The 19,103-nt window shown below is 37.4% G+C and overlaps 1 long non-coding RNA gene across 1 annotated transcript; it reads left to right on the plus strand.

Annotated features, from left to right (window-relative positions):
* Window positions 1-17,735: 17,735 nt before the first annotated feature.
* Window positions 17,736-18,848, plus strand: LOC122194751 (uncharacterized). Its single transcript, XR_006184496.2, has 2 exons — window positions 17,736-18,508; window positions 18,585-18,848. It is a non-coding gene; the product is annotated as an uncharacterized LOC122194751 (long non-coding RNA).
* Window positions 18,849-19,103: the final 255 nt, after the last annotated feature.

Consider the following 19,103-nt stretch of genomic DNA (forward strand, 5'->3'; position numbering starts at 1 on the left):
CCACCGTTTGATCTTTTTAATCCATAGTTTCATTTCCCAGTTTCCCAACTCTATCGAATAGCCTCTATTGTCCATCTTAATTTTCATTCACTCCAAGATGATCAGAACCAGAAAAAAGAGTTTGTCTAGTGCCCTTTGCCACTTTCGTTTCAGTTTTCTATTTGAAAATTGAAGAGCAAAATACAGTTTAGTCAACGGAGGAAAGAAGAAACTGAAATCACCAATTCCATTTCCTAATTTTCAGTGTTCCAAATTATGTTTCTGTTTTCATCTTAAAATATGAAGAATATTGAAGGATTTAACAATTGGATCCTTGGAGTAACCAAAAAAAACTTAATTAGCAATTGGCATCACCAGAAGAAGGAAGAAACATTGCAGCCATGAAGAAAGCAAGAACAAGCACACTCACTACCATTAAATTTTACTTTATGAAATAAACTATTAGTATATATATATATATATATATATATATATATATATATATATATATATATATATATATATATATATATATATATACTAGTTTATAACCCGTGAGAACCACGGTTACAAAATTAATTAAATTTTCATATCAAAAAATCAAAATTATTAATTGATATTTTAGATAAATTATTACTTGAGAGATATTCTTTTAGTTATATAAAATTATAATCATTGATTTAAATAAATATGTGAAGTTATATGATCTTATAATATGCATTAATTTTATTTTATTTTTCAATCTAATGTTATTAATATTATAATATAATATAATTAGAGTGAGAAAATTAAAATTTTAAATTTTAAATGAAGAATCAATTATTAATTTAATATAATTAGAGTGGAAAAATTTAAAATTTGAAATTTGAAATTTGAAATGCATAATCAATTTTAATTTCATGTAATTAGAGTGGAAGTTTCAAATTTGAAATTTAAAATGGATAATTAATAGGTTGACAAGTGGCATGATAAGTGATATATAACATTAATGAGGAGTTCTAATTGTATGACACTTGTCAATATGAGATTAAATTTATTCTTTTATTAGAATAGGATATATATATATATATATATATATATATATATATATATATATATATATATATATATATATATATATATATATAATCAATATTATATTAGTTAATATATTTGACGGTCATGAGTAATGTCTCACCATTTTGGTGGGATACTATTCATTATCACCAATTTGTTGTTGAATATAGCGGCCGGTTGGAGTTTTTTGACCGGCAAATCACCATTTTGCTGGTTCGTTGGAGTTGCTCTAATAACTTATTTTTATATATAAATTAAAGATACTATTCTCAATAATCGTACATGTAGATTAATACATTTGTTTAAAATATTTTAGTAACATATTTTTTTATTATAATTCTCATAAAAAATTAATATAGGATAATTTCGCAATCTTTCATTTTAATATTTTAAATCTATTGACGTATAAACAATATTTCATGTCATGTTCTGTAAATCAAAGGTATAATATATTTGAATTTCTTTAAATTATAATTTAGTTAGAAAATTTAATTTCATTCATAAATATTATGTAAAGCAATCTTCTTTTAAATATCAACCTCATTTGAGAATCATTTTATAGAAATACTACATAATCTACATTTTTGTTAATATAATCTTTGTTTTGGCCCCCCTAGTTACAAGGGTTGTGTTCCGCCCCTGAAAAAACCTACTGACTCGTGGTTTTATGATTGATACTTTCAAATCCCATATTGAAATAGAAAAGGTGTTCGGGTATGAATTAAAAGGGAGTAAACAAGCTCTTATAAAATAAATTGTTACAATTAGTGAGAACGATGTTAAAAATGAATATAATGTCTTAGAAAACCAGTGTGGACAAGTGCGTCACCATTTCTAGCCTTTGCAATAAGTACTCGAATAATTTTTTGGGATTACAAGTAACTCGTGTTAATTTTTTTTTTCAAAATCAGGAGATTATGGGGTAATTATTTATTTAATTTTTCTTCTACCTCAGCGATTGGTCCTTCATGTGGTTTACTCTCGATGTGGGATCCTTCATTTTTATTATAGTCTCATATTATTAGTTTGGATAATATGTTAAATGCTGAGGGTGAGTGGGTTTTTTTAAACTTAAATATTATTTGATCAACGTCTATGCTCCTTAGGTCTATGCTCCTTAGGAAAAAAGAAGAAAAGAAGATTTATGGCACTCTATTATTACTTTACGGACTAGAACCCTAACAATTACATAGTTTTTAGTGATTTCAATGTAGTATTTTGTGCTTCGGAGAGATTGGGATCAATTTTTAATCATTCTTCAGCAGAGGCTTCTAGTAATCTAATCATCAATGGTCGTTTCTGGGATCTTTCTTTAGGTGGGCATGCTTTTACTCGTATCAATAGTAATGAGGAAAACTTATCAATCTTGATCGATTCCTAGTTTTTGGAGGATTTAATTCGTGTAATTCAAAATATCTAAGCTATTGCTTTCGCAATGTTAATTTTTAATCATAGGACTATCATGTTGAGGCTGTTGGCATAATTCAGGAAGTGGCCCTCAGGGGCATTTTGGGAATTTTATATGGAAACTATTTTTAGCCGTATTTGAGTTAGTTTAGGATTCCATATCTTTTAGTATAAATAAGGGTATTGTTTTAGGTTTGTTTTTGGTTTTTTTCTCCAGCGTTTAAAACTCTTGTTGAGCAAGTAAAGTTCCCGTTTTTTTATTCCCCTGTTATCTTCCTCTGTTGCTGCTGTTGATGTGCAGTTTTTTCTTTTCTTCCTTCCTGTTCTGTTTAGGTTTATGTTATTAGGCAACAAGGTATCAGGTAGATACCTTACACTTGGTATCAGAGCTTGAAAAAAATACCCCATTGATAACAGCCTTAACATGGATGGACAAAAGAAAGATGGCTCATTCTCTCTCTAATACCCGCTGTTGACCAGGAGCAATTATGTTGTCTGGGCCATAAAGATGAAGATAGCAATGCAGGCTCAAGAAGTGTGGGAAGCCATCGAACCAAAAAACCCATATAATCAGGTTAGTGTAAAGAAGGATAGGCTTGCGATAGCCATCATAGTCCAAGCAGTACCAGATGAAATTCTACTGTCTTTGGCAGAGAAGGAATCAACAAAAGAAGCTTGGGATACGCTCAAGACTCTCTACATGGGTTCTGATCGCGTAAGAACAACAAAAGTACAAACACTCAAAGCAGAATTTGAGGTGTTAACCATGAAGGAGTCGGAGACAGTTGATGACTTTTCTGGAAAGTTAAGCAACATAGTCAACAACATTCGAGCCTTAGGAGACAATATGGAAGAAGTTTATGTGGTGAAGAAGATGCTAAGAGCAGTTTCGTCTTGGTTTTTTCAAATAGCTTCAACCATTGAGCAATTCGCAGATCTGGATACTATATCTTCTGAAGAAGTTGTAGGGCGACTGAAAGCTCATGAGGAGAGAATTCGTGGGCATGTTGAAGTTGAAGAAAAGAAGCTTCTGCTCACCCATCAAGAATGGACCGAAAGAAGTAAGAAACAAAGCCATGATCAGTCCCGCTCCTCTAACAAAAACAACCAAGGAAACTCAAACAATTATCGAGGCCGTGGAAGAGGTCGAGGTAGAGGATGAGGTAGAGGTGGTGGATACCGTGGAGGCCAAGGAAGAGGTAGTAATAACCAGCAACGAGAGAATACTCATGGAACGAACGAAAATCGAGACAAGAGCAAAATCCAGTGCTATAATTGTCAAGAATTCGGGCGTTATGCAGCAGAATGTAAAAATCCACGAAAAGAAAGAAATCAAGAAGCTAATATGGTTCAAGGTCCAATTGATAACGAACCAGTCCTTCTCTTGGCAACAATCCATGAGATCAAGACAACTGAGGAAGTATTCTTAAATGAAGAAAAAGTTAATCCAAAATTGACACCACTAGGAAGCAACAACAATCAGTCAAAGATTTGGTATCTTGACAATGGAGCAAGTAACCATATGACCAGGGATAAAACCAAGTTTCGTGATCTGAATAGCTCGATTCAAGGCTATGTCAAGTTTGGAGATAGTTCCAAAGTACGGATTGAAGGCAAAGGTTCTATCGTATTTCAATGTAAGAACGGAGAACATCGAGTGCTTCAAAGTGTTTACTACATACCAAGGTTATGTAGTAACATCATCAGTTTGGGACAACTAGCAGAAAAAGGGGATCGAATATATATGCACAGCTTATTCCTTTGGATCCACGATGAAAAGAACCGACTGCTCATGAAGGTAAAGCAATCTGAAAATCGACTCTATAAAATAATCTTAAATGAAGTTGAGTCTCAATGTCTACTTGGAGAAGCTACCGATCAGACATGGCGTTGGCATGCTCGTATGGGACACGTGAACTTCACCACGCTCAAGGAAATGTCAGACAAGAACTTGGCTATTGGTTTGCCCAAAATAAACATCCCCACACGTTTATGTGAAGGCTGCTTGATAGGAAAGCAAACCCAAAACCCCTACCCAACAAGTACAATGTACAGAGCTTCAAAAAGGCTAGAGCTCGTGCATGGTGACCTATGTGGTCCTATCACTCCAACCACACCAGCCGGAAATAAATATTTCCTCCTACTGGTTGATGATTACACCAGGGTAATGTGGATTTACCTTCTAAAAGCTAAAGATGAAGCCCTAAAGTTTTTTAAAGAATTTCAAAAAAAGGTGGAAACAGAAGTTAGAGAGAAAATAAAGACATTAAGAACTGATCGTGGGGGGAATTTCTCTCAAGTGAATTCACCTCATAGTGTAATGAAATGGGTCTTAATCGACAATACACGGCACCATACTCTCCACAACAGAACGGGGTTGTGGAGAGACGAAATCGCACTATAATTGAGATGACACAAAGCAATCTTAAAAGCATGGATGTACCTAAAGTATTGTGGGGTGAAGCTGTGTGTCATGTTGTCTACATTCTTAATAGATTGAGTACAAAAACTCTTAAAGATTCCAACCCATATGAGATGTGGACAGGAAGAAAACCACAAGTTGAGCACTTGAGAGTTTTTGGCTGCATTGCTTATGTGAGAATACCAAATACACACCTAAAGAAACTTGAAGATAGAAGCAACAAAATGGTTCATCTAGGCATTGAAAAAGGATCAAAAGCTTATAGGCTTCTTGATCCAGATACAGGGACGATTCGTGTTAGCAGGGACGTAAAGTTTGATGAAGAAGCAAAGTGGACATGGGAAAAAGCAATAAAAATAAAACCCATTCTAGGTGTAAGTTTAACGTTTGATGGGTTCACTATAAATGACATGACAGAAGATGAAAATTCTGACTTAGGAGGTTACGAAGAAGATGATTAGGTATGGAGCGAGCAAAGTCAATTTAGTCCTCAAGTTTCCACCACTACTCCAGAAAGTTCGACAAGCTTAAGTACAGGTAGCGAAGACTCAACAAGTGATGGTGCGTTAAGGTATCGAACACTTCATGATGTTTATTAAGATAGCGAGCATTACTTCTAATGGAAGATATTGAGGAACCCAAGACATATTCTGATGCAAGTATGAAAAAAGAATGGGTAGAAGCTATGAAGGTTGAATTAGATGCGATTGAAAGAAACAAGACTTGGAACCTAGTAGAACTACCACCAGGGAGAAAAACCATTGGTCTTAAGTGGATCTTCAAACTCAAAAGAGATAAAAATGGAAATATAATAAAGCACAAAGCAAGGTTAGTTGCCAAGGGTTATGTACAAAAACCCGGAATTGATTTTGATGAGGTATTCGCTCCGGTTGCTCAAATTGAAACTATACGCATCATATTAGCTTTATCAGCAAAATCCAGTTGGAAAGTACATCACCTTGATGTAAAGTCAGCATTTTTATATTGTGATTTAGAGGAGGAAGTATACGTCTCACAACCAGAAGGGTTTTTGAAAAAAAATCAGCCAAAGAAAGTCTACAAACTATCAAAAGCCTAGTATGGCTTACGCCAAGCACCAAGGGCTTGGTACTCTAGGCTGCACAAATACTTGAAGCAACTAGATTTTAAAAGATGTCCGCAAGAGTATGCTGTTTACACTAGAAGAAAGAAGGGAAGCCTTCTCATAGTAGGGGTATATGTTGATGATCTGATTGTAACAGGAAGTTGTGATAACGATGTGAAATTGTTTAAGCAACAAATGAACAAAGCATTTCAAATGACTGATTTTGGGTTGTTGACATACTACCTGGGCATAGAGGTAACTCAATATGAAGGGGGAATTACATTAGTGCAAACTGCTTATGCAAAGAAAGTGCTTGAAAAAGCTGGTATGCATGATTGTAACCCATGTAGATATCCAATGGAACCGAGGCTAGAGTTAACAAAGGATGAAGAAGGAGAACCCGTTGGTCCCACGAAGTATAGGAGCATTGTTGGTGGTTTGAGATACCTTACACACACCCGTCCGGATATCTCATATTCTGTAGGTTTGGTAAGTCGTTTTATGGAAAAAACCTACTAAGAAACACCTTCAAGTTGTTAAACATATTCTAAGATACATTAAAGGAACAACTATGTATGGTTTGGAATATGTAAGAAGAAGTAAAGAATATGGTGTCATAGGCTATACAGATAGTGATTTAGCTAGAGATGTGATTGATAGGAGAAGTACAGCAGGTATGGCATTTTATATCAATGAGAATCTTGTTACATGGAACTCACAGAAGCAACAAAGTGTGGCACTTTCATCCTGTGAAACTGAATTTATGGCAGCTACTAGTGCCACATGTCAAGGAGTTTGGATAAGAAGATTGCTTGCAGAGTTAACCGGAAAAAGGATCAGCCCTATAGTGTTGTATGCTAACAACAAATCAGCTCTGGAACTGATGAAGAACCCGATGTTCCATGGAAGAAGCAAGCATATAGACACAAAATACCACTTCATACGTGAATTGGTTGAGAAAGGAGATGTCATTGTGCAAGATGTGGGAACTACTGAACAACGGGCTGATATATTCACAAAATCTATGGCTAAAGTGAAGTTTGAAGAAATGAGAAGTCTATTAGGAGTGAAGAACATCTCGGTTCCTGAATTAGGATGGAAAATGTTGGCGTAATTCAGGAATTGGCCCTCAGGGGCATTTTGGGAATTTTATATGGAAACTATTTTTAGCCGTATTTGAGTTAGTTTAGGATTCCATATCTTTTAGTATAAATAAGGGTATTGTTTTAGGTTTGTTTTTGGTTTTTTTCTCTAGTGTTTAAAACTCTTGTTGAGCAAGTAAAGTTCAAGTTTTTTTATTCCCCTGTTATCTTCCTTTGTTGCTGCTGTTGCTATGCAGTTTTTTCTTTTCTTCCTTCCTATTCTGTTTTGGTTTCTGTTATTAGGCAACAAGGTATCTGGTAGATACCTTATAGAAGCAATCTTTTAAATACTTTTCGGTACCTTTTAAACTCTAAAACTCTTGGTTACATATTGTCGAGTTTGATTTCTTGGTTCAGTTCGTTTGGACTGAAGCTCAAGCTTTACTGGTTCTAATATATGCATTGTTTCTAAAAATAAAATAAAGTTTGTTAAGTAGAAAATTAGATGTTTGTCTTGAACTCATTTTTCTAAAAAAGAATTTAAAAAAACAAGCATTTCGCTTAGCAATTTCTAAAGCCGAGAAGTTTGATTACTCTCGAGCATAAGAGACACTTACCGCCTTAGTTGAATCCAAATTTCTTTCCAGTCGAACAAGAGAAACCTAATGGCCTTGATGGGGTGCTTCGAAGCCTGCATTTTGGGATGAAATGACTGAAGAGTGAGCTTTATCTTCGCCTTACTGAAGTTTTTGAAGAATATGGTTCTCCTTCAGTCCTTCTCAACCTAATCACCTAATTTAGTTTTTCCTTAATTATTGGAGAATCACCCTCTACCAAAGTGATGTCATCCACCACACCATCACATCATGATCCTTTATAGGAATAGAGTACTCTTTGGAAACAGGATGATCATTACAAAAGACCACCTCTTCTTTAAATTCACCCTCTTCATCTTCATTGTTTCCTTCATTTTCATCTCCTTCACTACGAGAACCATGACTACTCTACTCATTATAGCAATCCGTTTCCACGACACCGAAATAAGGCACTCACCCTAAGAACTCTCGTACCCTAATATTTTACACCTTTCCTTGAATAGTCACAATACAAACTTCTGAGATTAAGCTTTTCACATTTTTCATTTACAGACCCTTTTACACGCAATATTTTCCCACTCATCATCATGTAAAACAGATGACTTCACCACAAGTAGTGATATCCTTTTTATAAAGCATTTGGGGTCCAAGCACTCATGGAAGACTTTCTTTCTTCATCGAAACCATTCGTTCATTGATCATAAAGTTTTTGTTATTATTTTTATTTCGATAATATTTATTCTTTGTATGTTGTTTAATGTCCAAAAAATTATTTCTGGAACAAAACTCCAACCACACCTAGAGTCTTTCCATGTAGTTACATTCCATGTCTAAAAATCCTTCTTTACGTAACATCTTATTAACATTAAGAAAAGGTTCACATCTCTTATATTGGCAAGAACAACACAAGCAGTATCCGAAACAACCAAGAGGTCAGTCTCATCTAAAAACATCTTCTTGCGGATCTTTCTCACCGTTTCTTTCACGTTCACCTTCCAAAACCCAATAATAGCCACAACATAAGAATTTATCACATTGGATTAAGAGGGAATTGAATGTTCTTATCTCATTTTCTTATAGCCTGCAAAAGAAGGCTTAATCGAAATAGTCATCATCCTCTCAAATATAGTCATCCAAGCATAAAGGTGAAAGTTCCCAATCCATATCATGTTTAAATCCTCCAAAACAATTTTCTAACCAATAACTTTTAGAAATATGACAAATGCAAATATCAATGATTCTTTAAAAGCTTCCTTATGATATAAACATCAGCCACCAACCCATGTCTATCACATAATTGCCAAAAATCCTTAACTAACATTGTTCATGGGAAATTAGTACCATAAATTGTTGTGGAAACTTCATCTAATTTATTGAAATTCTAGTTAAAATTCCTGGTTAATCGGTTTGTGTTCTTTGTGGTTTTGGTGCCTCTCCAATTCCATCTCTATTTTTTCTAATGCGTCATTGGCAATCTTTGGTCTCTTTCTCATTTCCCATTTCCTTGCTTGCATGCATGTTTTTGGGTGAGAAATCGACCGATGACTATTATATCAATCGGGTAAGGTTATTTTCTTGCTTATTGAAGTTAATATTGAAGCATTGTGTTTCTAATAATAATAGTATCGTCTACCAACTAAAACTAAATGTAAAACATATATTAGACACAAGGGTGTTCAAACCTGATGCATTGCATGTAATACTTGGTGGTCATATTGTTAAAGCAATAAAGATAAATTTATAGGTTTATTAATTAGAATTTATTGTTCAACTCGTAAGGCAAGAAAATTAGTACTTTTTAACAAGTGTGGTGAAAATAAATTAAGACCTAACTAGGACAATTTTACTAGGTAGAACTCTACTTCTAATTTTACTAGGTAGAACTCTACTTCTAATATCTTATTATTAAGTGTTTATGTAACACCCATTCATGTATGATTCGTTTCATTATATTTTAAGTTTTCAGTCTTGGGTGGCCACGTCGTGGTGAAACTTCACCATAGTGTGGCGATGTTTTCATGATCGCTGGATTTAATGGCCTGCCATGGCGTGGTAGCTGGTTTTTGAGAAAATCAAAATCCTTGGGCTTTCGGCCCTATTTAAAGGACATTATGGCTAGGGTTTCGTGATCATTCAGCCTCAATTACCCTCTCTAGATCAGAATCCCTAACCCTAGCCTCCCTTGTTGAGTGTTGAGCTTTTTGTGGTGTTTTGTTGCATTTTGAAGGAAGAAGAAGGTGTTAGCCCAAGGATCAAGCAACAACTCCTCTCTATATTTGCAATCATTCTCTGGACCATTTGTAAGTCCCCAAGTTTCTATCTTGATGATTCTTTGGTTCTAGATCTAGTTTCTTAGCATATTTTGGTCCATAAGAAATGTTTGGCTGGTTTGAAGTGATAAAGGTTGCAACTTTATGAATCTCCTAAGTCCTATGAACAATATATCTTGTAGATCTAGAATTTGGTTGGTGTTCTTAGCCTTACATAAGTTTTGGTCACTTTTAGCTCATTTTAACATAAAATAAATTCTAGACATGCATGTTTATAAAGCACCCACCTTTATGTTAGATGTTGTATTGGGAACTCTTATGGAGTGATTTGGTTAAGGACTTTTCAGATTAATGGATTAATGATTAAGTCATTGTTGTATTTTTCCTTATTTGGACCTAGGGTATACGATCTTGTCCTCTTTGGCTATCTTAATGGATAAAGTTGGAAATTTTATCCATTTAGACCATAGAATGGACCATCTAAGCTTTTGAGCTCTTAAAATCAAAGAAAATGACTTAACCCATTAAGTTGTTAGAAAACCAGTGCCCACGGTGTGGCCTTAGGTCGTCATGGCGTCGCGACTGGGAAACTCTCAATTGTATTGTTGCATTAGGGTCATGTCGTGGTCATGGATAGCCACAACATGGCAGTTGACTAATGTCAACATTGACTATTTACTATTTGGCTTGAGTTGACTTTTGGTTAAACTCCTTGTTTTGGAAGAAGAGCTAAGGGATTACCTTGTGTAACTGTATAGGTAGTGCATAGCATCAGTATTTTGGGCAGTGAGAGCAGTAGCAGTCGATTACCGACTGATAGGTGTGTCTTTTCACTATACTCATGGGTCGAAGGCATCAATACCGGCCCACTGGATTATGTTTGTAGGATGATATATGTCTTTGTGACACTTGTTGATATACTTGTATGTTCTTGTTGTCTTTGTGACTCTTGCTGATATAATTGTATGATGATTATATGTGGGTGAAATAGACTCATTCAGTTGAAAAATATTGATTAAGTTGAAATAGACTCGCAGATGAAATAGGCTCGGGGTGAAATAGACCCGTTCGTTTGAAAAATACCAATTGAGTTCAAATAGACTCGGGGATGAAATTGGTTTGGAGGTGAAATAGATTTGATACAGCTTCCAACTGATATGTATGTATGGTATGGGGTAATTTGGTGAAAATTACTAAGCTTTATGCTTAAGATTTGTGTATATGGTTTCACGTACTTTTGGTTCCAAAGGGAAGTGTTCGACATGGTTGTACCTCATCCACCACTATTCCACATGATTTGATTGATTTGTACTCTGATGATTGTATGACATGTTTTATACTATGATGGGTTTTCAAATTAAATGAATGGTTGTTTTGATCAATTTAAAAGAAAAACTTTTACTTAGAATTTTTGGGATGTTACAAGTTGGTATCATAGCATTGGTTTAAGGGATTTGAGCACACTCTCAAGCGTGTATGAACTCAAACTGAAGAGTTGGTAATATTATTAAAATAAAACAAGCTTTCTAAAAGTAATTTTATATAGAAAAAGGGTGTGATGCGTGAAATCGGTCGAGCTCAAGTAAGTATTTCCTAAAATACCCCATACATGTGATATGTTATATGTTTGATATGAATATATGAGAATTGCTTGTCGATTAAGCTCATAGAATTGCATGCTAGTATAGATTTCGTATGTTAGATAGAATGGTCTGATAATGTGATCCACTGGATTGGACTACTCAATGCTCGAATGTTATTTGCTTTGTGCTTTTGGAGACCCCGGTGATGTCAGCTAAGTATTAAGAGAATACATTAAATTGCATGTTATGGGGATTAGATAAATTTAGATGATTAGGTTCAATCCTATTGTGTAGCTCTTGTTTGAGTCTAACCGTTGTAGGGTGTGACCTAGCAGTCGAAGAATTATCTGGTGTCGGTGACCTGTAATTGTATTTGTGAGGTTGTTAGAAGGTACTAGATGGAGTCTCTTCTGCAGCTGATGGCAAAGAGTGGTAGGAAAGGGAACCATAGGAAAGCCTGGGAGATATTTTAGCGCATAGGGCGCTCTATAGTGCAAGTGAAGTAATTGATAGTAGGGAAGTAACTTGGAGGGTTTAAGAGGGTCCTCGAGGAAGGTATATATAGGTGCAGAAGGTATTATTGGTCCCGTACTACTAAAAGCACATGATCTATACCCGAGACAAGGAGGGTCTTGAGGATTTTTAGAAACTTTGGAAGTGTGAAAGTCTTCGTGTGTGTATTGATTGTTTATGTACTGTGTCGTAGAATTGTGATGACATGCGGTGGAGCAGGAAGTTCGGTATATGGTTCTGGTTCAGCCACTGTCACCGAACCAATTGACGAGGGACTACATGAGTTCATCGCGTCTGAGATTATGCGAGGTATCCTTTATGCGACCCCGATGATGTTCGAGACAATCAAGGAGCAGATCATTGAGATGATGGAGGAGCAATTTTAGGACATTAGAGTTGAGTTGTCTATCAGGCAGTATGGATCCCATACTCTCACATTCAAGGATTTTCGAGGATGTGGGGCACTAGAGTTTTTCAGGGTGAAAGACCCCATTGTTGCCAGGTGGTGGATAGCAGATATGGAGTGTGTCCAAATGACGAGCTTCTTCCCTGAGGGGTCAAAGGTGAGGTTCGTTGCAAGATGTTTGAGAGAGTAAGCCCGAGATTGGTAGGAGGAGGTTGGGTATACTCTGGGAGTAGAATCTATAATGGTCATGACCTGGCCTGACTTTGTGAATCGATTCCGAGCAGATTTTACACCAGTTGTCGAGGTGCAACAGTTGGAGAGGGAGTTGCACGACCTGCACCAGACAATTGAGACTGTGGTGGAGTTCACCACCTAGTTTCGAGAAAGACCCTTATTGGTAGCTAGTATGTCATAGACAAGGAGATGAAGAATATACGGTACCACGACACACTGAGAGCAGATATCAGGGAGTTTGTTAGCTTCTCAGCCTATGAAACATTGGAGGATATGATAGCTAGATCCCTAGAATAGGAGATTGATTTAAAGGACCTCAGAAGAGGAAGACAGAGTAGTTGCAGACAGCTGGGGGTATTATGAAGAGACCCAAGAGTTTTGAAAATCAATCGAGGGGCCAACAGGGTCGAGGCCACTGCGACAAGTGTGGCAATACGCACGACAAATTTTGTAGGATGGGTGGTTCAAGCTGCTATAAGTGTTGTAAGATTGGTCACTACAACAGGTATTATACTACCACCACCCAGAGTTCGGGTCCGATTTATTTCTATTACAATCAGAGGGGCCACAAGAAGGCTAATTTTCCTACTTTGGCAGCATGAGTGGTTGCAGCACCCGCTCTAACGACACTTTGAATTACTGATGACCATCAGGGCCAGGCAGAGATTCTAATTATGAGGAGTCGAGTGTTCCATGTGTTACACCCCCAACGGATGTGCCAGAACACATTGGGTTGTGCAACTAAGTTCGTGGATCACAAGTAAACTATATATATAGCACAAGTACAACAATAAACAAAGTAGCATTTGTGTTCCATCTTGATATTTGAATACAAGGTTTTTATAGATAATAATAGTACATGAATTGCCTTAACAGATAAGCATTTAATACAACAGCAAGTAAACTAGGTCACCTATAATCCAATCTATCTTCAATGTCTGCTTAGTGATTTCCTGAGAATCAAGGTTCTAAAAGGCGTGAGGCGTGGCGTGGCGGAAAGGCCAAGCCTCAAGCTTAACGAGTTATGGCGAGCCATGGCGTTTTTCAAGGCGTGATGTAAGGCGGCGATTTTGTATTAATTTATAATTATATTACCGCATAAATATAAATTTATATCAAATCTACCTAGTTTTTAGAAGTGTTATATCAACAACTAATAACAGAAAGTTAATATAAAACACAATACTTGTATGTCCGATTAGAAAAGGTATAAAAAAGAGCAAAAAAAATGTGTCTCAAACGAAAAAACACGCACCATAACACGCCATAACGCGCCATGGCACGCCATATCACGCCTTGCCACGCGCCACGCCTAACAGCAACGTTATGAAGCTTTTCTTAATGGCGACGCCGCGCCTCACGCCATGGTGCATCTTTTAGAACACTGCTGAGAATACATGTAGTTTTGAGGGTCAACACAAGGTTGGTGAGAGTTATAGGTTTTTTGCTAACAACAGTAATACTTTTAAAAAGTGGTAAAAGTATTTTCTTTGTAAGTATAAAAATAGTTAAAATTGTGTTTGCAAAGAGTCTTTGAAAGCCAAAATGTATCACTGTATAAGTAAATCCGTACTTAAAATTGTTTTTGTAAAGAATCCTCGAATATACTTGATAACCAAACTGTACAGTTGCTTAAGTAATTCCATACTTAAAATAGTTTTCAAAGCAACTAAGCCCATGGTTTGTAGAGAGAGAGCGAGCGAGCGAGAGAGAGAGAGAGAGAGAGAGAGAGAGAGAGAGAAAGTGAGAGATTCCAGTTAATGCTTATAGTGAGTCCTTTAACCGAGCTATGTGACTGAATGTTCCCGCTACAATGTTTCACTGGACGTTGTAGTAACAATTGTAGACACTTATCACCCGCTTCGATTGATCGATCGGTGTTGTAGCTAGCAACGTGGGGATGTCATCATGTCAACCCCGCATAGATCTATAAATATGTATTGTAACGACCCAAATTTCACGTCCAAAAATTTCATTTGAATTAAGTAGTTTGTAAAACATTTCTAGTAAAACGTCATACGATCATATCATTTCAATAAACATATCTCGTGTCTAAATACCCATCACATGAAAATAGTAATAATGTCAGAGTACAACCCCAGAATATATCATAACACGGAAAACCAAAGTGTGTGTGTATGATGTGCCGCTACCGCGCCGACTCCCTCCCTTTCGCTGAAGAGGTACCTAAACAATACTGAAAACTGTAAGCACGAAGCTTAGTGAGTTCCCTCATCGTACCACATACCATACAATCATATCACATACATAGTGCCTGACATTTCTGGGGTGCCCGACCTACCCGGTACAGCCATTCTGGGGTGCCGACCTAGCCATGCGGCCATTCTGGGGTGTCGTCCTACCCGTGTCAAGCCATTTTGGGGCGCTGACCTACCCGTCGGTCCTAACAACCGAACCTCGAGGACTGGTCCCCTCCTACTACCTCTATCGCATATAACATACAAGCCAGCATGCAAACATATCATCACATACTATCAGACGTATCTAGGGTGTCTGACTACCCTTCATTCCTAACAACCGAACTCTACACATACCACATATCATGCTAGCATATAACATATCAGGTAGTAGCAAACCTAGATGATATCACAAAGACAATCACCTAACATACAAACCATACTGGTGGGCCGATATTGTGGCCGTAGACCCACCGCTACTGGAAGGTAACTCACCTCGAAGTAGCTGCTGATCTGCGCGGGAACTATCTGTCTGTTGTTGTTGCTTCGGAAATCCTCCGGCTGCAATTCCCACGAAACACTCAATCAAACACTACTAGCCGCCCTTAGGGTAAAATGACCATTTTACCCCTAACCAAGTCAGAAGTCAAAGTCAAAGTCAACTTCCAGTTGACCCGACTCGCCGAGTCCCTATCTAGTCGATTGTCCTCACTCCCAACCCTACTCGTCTAGTTAGGCATGACTCGACGAGTTCTCCTTACATACAGATATCCAATAGTCCTTCATTTGACTCGCCGAGTTGTATGAACAACTCGTCGAGCCCATCTTCATCCGATGAACACTCTAGCCTGTGACTCGCCGAGTTGTATGAACAACTCGTCGAGTCTGTTCTTGAGGCAAGAAGGTTGCCTTTGACTCGCCGAGTCAGGGCATTGACTCGCCGAGTCTCTCCATTACTGAGTCTAGCTTCCGATTCGCTGAGTCCACTTATAGCTCACTGATCCCACTCAGCATAACTCAACAGGGGAAAAAAAATCGGGGACTCGCGACTCGACTCGTCGAGTCCGAAGAACGACTCGCCGATTCACATGCATGCAATTACTATATACTCGATTCTGCTTGAATCCAGTGCATTCCATTCATAGATCTGGGTTCTTAGGGCTTGGTTATAACGTAAAGATTCCAACTTTACGTATAAATAAACACCAATGAAGGTTTTAGGGCTCAAAATACACTAAAAGAGTAGATCTAGGGCTTCCATGCAATGTGGCTCCATAAAGGCAGTAGATCTAAAGTCCTAGAGCCGAATAATGCCTAGATCTGAAGTCCCTTAACACTATAAGCTCATTACTCAAAGATCAAGACGAGAAGAGGCCTTAAAATGACTATCATAAGCTGTTAATGAGATAATAATGAAGGAACAGAGAAGGTTTCGAGTCTAATACCTCTAGAAGCTCTGAAATTGCACAAAGATTTTGGATCTTCTTCCTCTCCTCTTAATCTACCTTCTTCTTCTCTCCAAAACTTCAAGGAATTTCACCAAAAGCACTCAAATTACTAAAGAAGGGTTAGGGCTTCGAGAGAGGGTGTTCTGGACGCAATGGGGGCCGTTATGAGGCACAAAATGATGTTTAAATAGGGTGCAATCCTTCGAAATTAGGGTTTCTTCCAGACTGGCGGACTCGCTGAGTCCGGAATATCGACTCGTCGAGTCGCCAACTTAAACGTGCTCGATATCCCGATCCTGCTCGGCGAGTCGGGCCTACAACTCGTCGAGTTCCAGTTAAAAATGCAAAAATACTTAGTTTAAACTACATACCAGGAACCAGGTGCTACATGTATCTTGCTTCAAAGATTAATGGTTATAGTAGTTTGGGTATGCTACGTGTTTAGAATCAGCTAATGAATATAGTCTCACTAAAAAGCCATTAACTAAAGTATGTGAATAGCTCTCAGCCCCAACTTAATTGTGGTGAAGTCACTAGGCATAATGAATTTCATTGTATAAAGTTTATAAAATCTGAGTATGCTTGCTTGGTATGTATGTAAAAGTGTAATGTACTCACTTTCATAAAGAGGTACATTCCAAAGTAATGAACATAGGTACATATATAAACTCTATGTATCTAAACATATAAATAAATGTGCATAGTAATAGCTTGAATCCTTGAAATATTACAAAGTTTTATGACGTATTTTTTATGATATACAACGTCGCATAAAAATCATATATTTTTGTATCATGTAGAATTTTTTGTGTGGACTAGTTATTTACAATAAAACAACCATAATACATATACGAAAAGCATATACTACTTTATTTGTAACGGTATGTTACATTGTTAAATAACATTTTTATAAACTAGACTTATTGTATTTTTGCATAAAAGGATAAAATGTTTGTATAATCAAGTATATAGGCACATGTATCCCCCCCGCCCCCCCCCCCCCCCCCCCCCCCCCCCCCGAAATAATTAAAATTGTTAAAAAGGACCCGTAAGCACTCACCCTTGAAGCATGAGTTTGACTTGTACAAAATCGGTTTATTTGGGAAGCTCGCCGTGAGAAACCGCAAAGTCATGTTTCTTGAACTTTGAAATACTTTCAGGACCATTTCGTAATGAATTTACACTATAGGGGTTGATTTGTAACTTCACTAAACTATAGGGACAGTTTGGTAATTTAATTAACCAAAGTGACTGATTTGGTTAAAATAAATCAAGGGAGAGACTGAAATGGTTCAAATGGAATTAATGTTTGAAAATTTGCGCTGATTTGGTTAAGAAATTCTAGTGAAGGGGTTGAAATGCTTATTTTAATTCAAACGTCGAAGATTTGGGATTTATTTTGTTAAGAAAAACTCATGGAGGGACTAGTTTTGTTTAAGGGCCTAAACTAACGGAAATTAGGGCTTTTATGTTCCATCTTTTTGTTTGATCGGTCAAAGCCTCAAAGGGAACGAAAGATGAACAAATACGAAAGCAGATAGAATGCACGAACGAATCGTCGGCAGCCAAGAAGGAAGCACGAAGGCAGGGTTCCTTTTTGGTCCGATGTTTGTCGATCTATCGCAAGGAGGGGGTGAAGCATCTCCGATTCTTGTGCTTTTCTGATCGGGGATGGGAAGGACTCGATCGAAGCAGGGAAACAGACGAACAAGACTACCGACGGTGACTGACGATCGCGAGGGGGAGGATGGCATCTAAGGGGTCGACGAGGCCGAAGAAAGAATGTGGGAAGAAGCAGCGAGGCTGCTCGTGATCTCGGTGGAAGCAGCGAGGCGCTGCTCAAGCAGTTTCTCGGCTGCTTGCTTCAGTCCCGATAGCGGGGTGCGAAGGGAAATGCAAGTGTGAGGGGCGAGGGGCAAGGCCAGAAGAGGGGGTCTCGTGGGAGGAAACTAACAGCAGTAGTAGTTCGAGTGGGGTGTTTCGCAGCGGAGCTCGTCGAGATGGAAGGCATGATGCGACGGAGGCTGCTCCGGCACTCTCCCTGTTGCTTCTGGTTTTCTTTTACTCTTTTTTTTTTTTTTTTTTTTAAAATCAATGGGACTTTGGTGTGTGTTTGGGTTTGATTTTTGACAGGAAAAAGAAGGAAGAAATCACTAGGTGTTTGGCTTTGTTGTGTTCGTCGTGAGAAAGAGGGGAAGGAAACGAGGCTGCTGCCTCTTGGCTTTCATAGGTACAATCCAACTTCTAGTAGTGTGTTTACTTGGCTGAAATCTCAAGAATGAATGTTTGGTTGTTTCATTTGACAGGGAAAGAAAAGGAAGAGGGGAGAGGAGCTGAACAAGGTGACGAATTCAGGAGTGTTTGTGGGTTTGAATTTGATGTTTCATTTGTGGGTTTGATGTTTCGGGAGTGTTTCATTTGGGTTTGACAGCTTCAATTGAGAAAGGAAACCCGTTTCCTTTCCTTTGTGGTTTTGTCTAAAAAATGTTTTACTTTGTGTGAGGTTTTGGTTAAGTTGAAATGTGAAACTGTGAAAGAAAATAATGGCTTTTAATTTGTTTTCTTTATAACTGTGTATATATATTTGGTGTACTTCGTATTTGAGTGTGTAATTGGTGTACTTTGTATGAGACTTGTAATTTGTGTGAGACTTGTAACTAAGCAAGCAATCCATTGATTTAATAAGGATGTATTTTGTATGTGTATTGATGTATTGCTTAATTATTCATGTATTTGTGTATTGTTTAGATGTGTTGTACTAGCCCATATATGGCTGGTATAGTATAGTGGAGAGTTGTTTATTTTTGTACTTTGATACATATCTA

Source organism: Lactuca sativa, chromosome 6 (genome assembly GCF_002870075.4).
Source record: "Lactuca sativa cultivar Salinas chromosome 6, Lsat_Salinas_v11, whole genome shotgun sequence".
In the NCBI taxonomy this organism is placed as follows: Eukaryota; Viridiplantae; Streptophyta; class Magnoliopsida; order Asterales; family Asteraceae; genus Lactuca; species Lactuca sativa.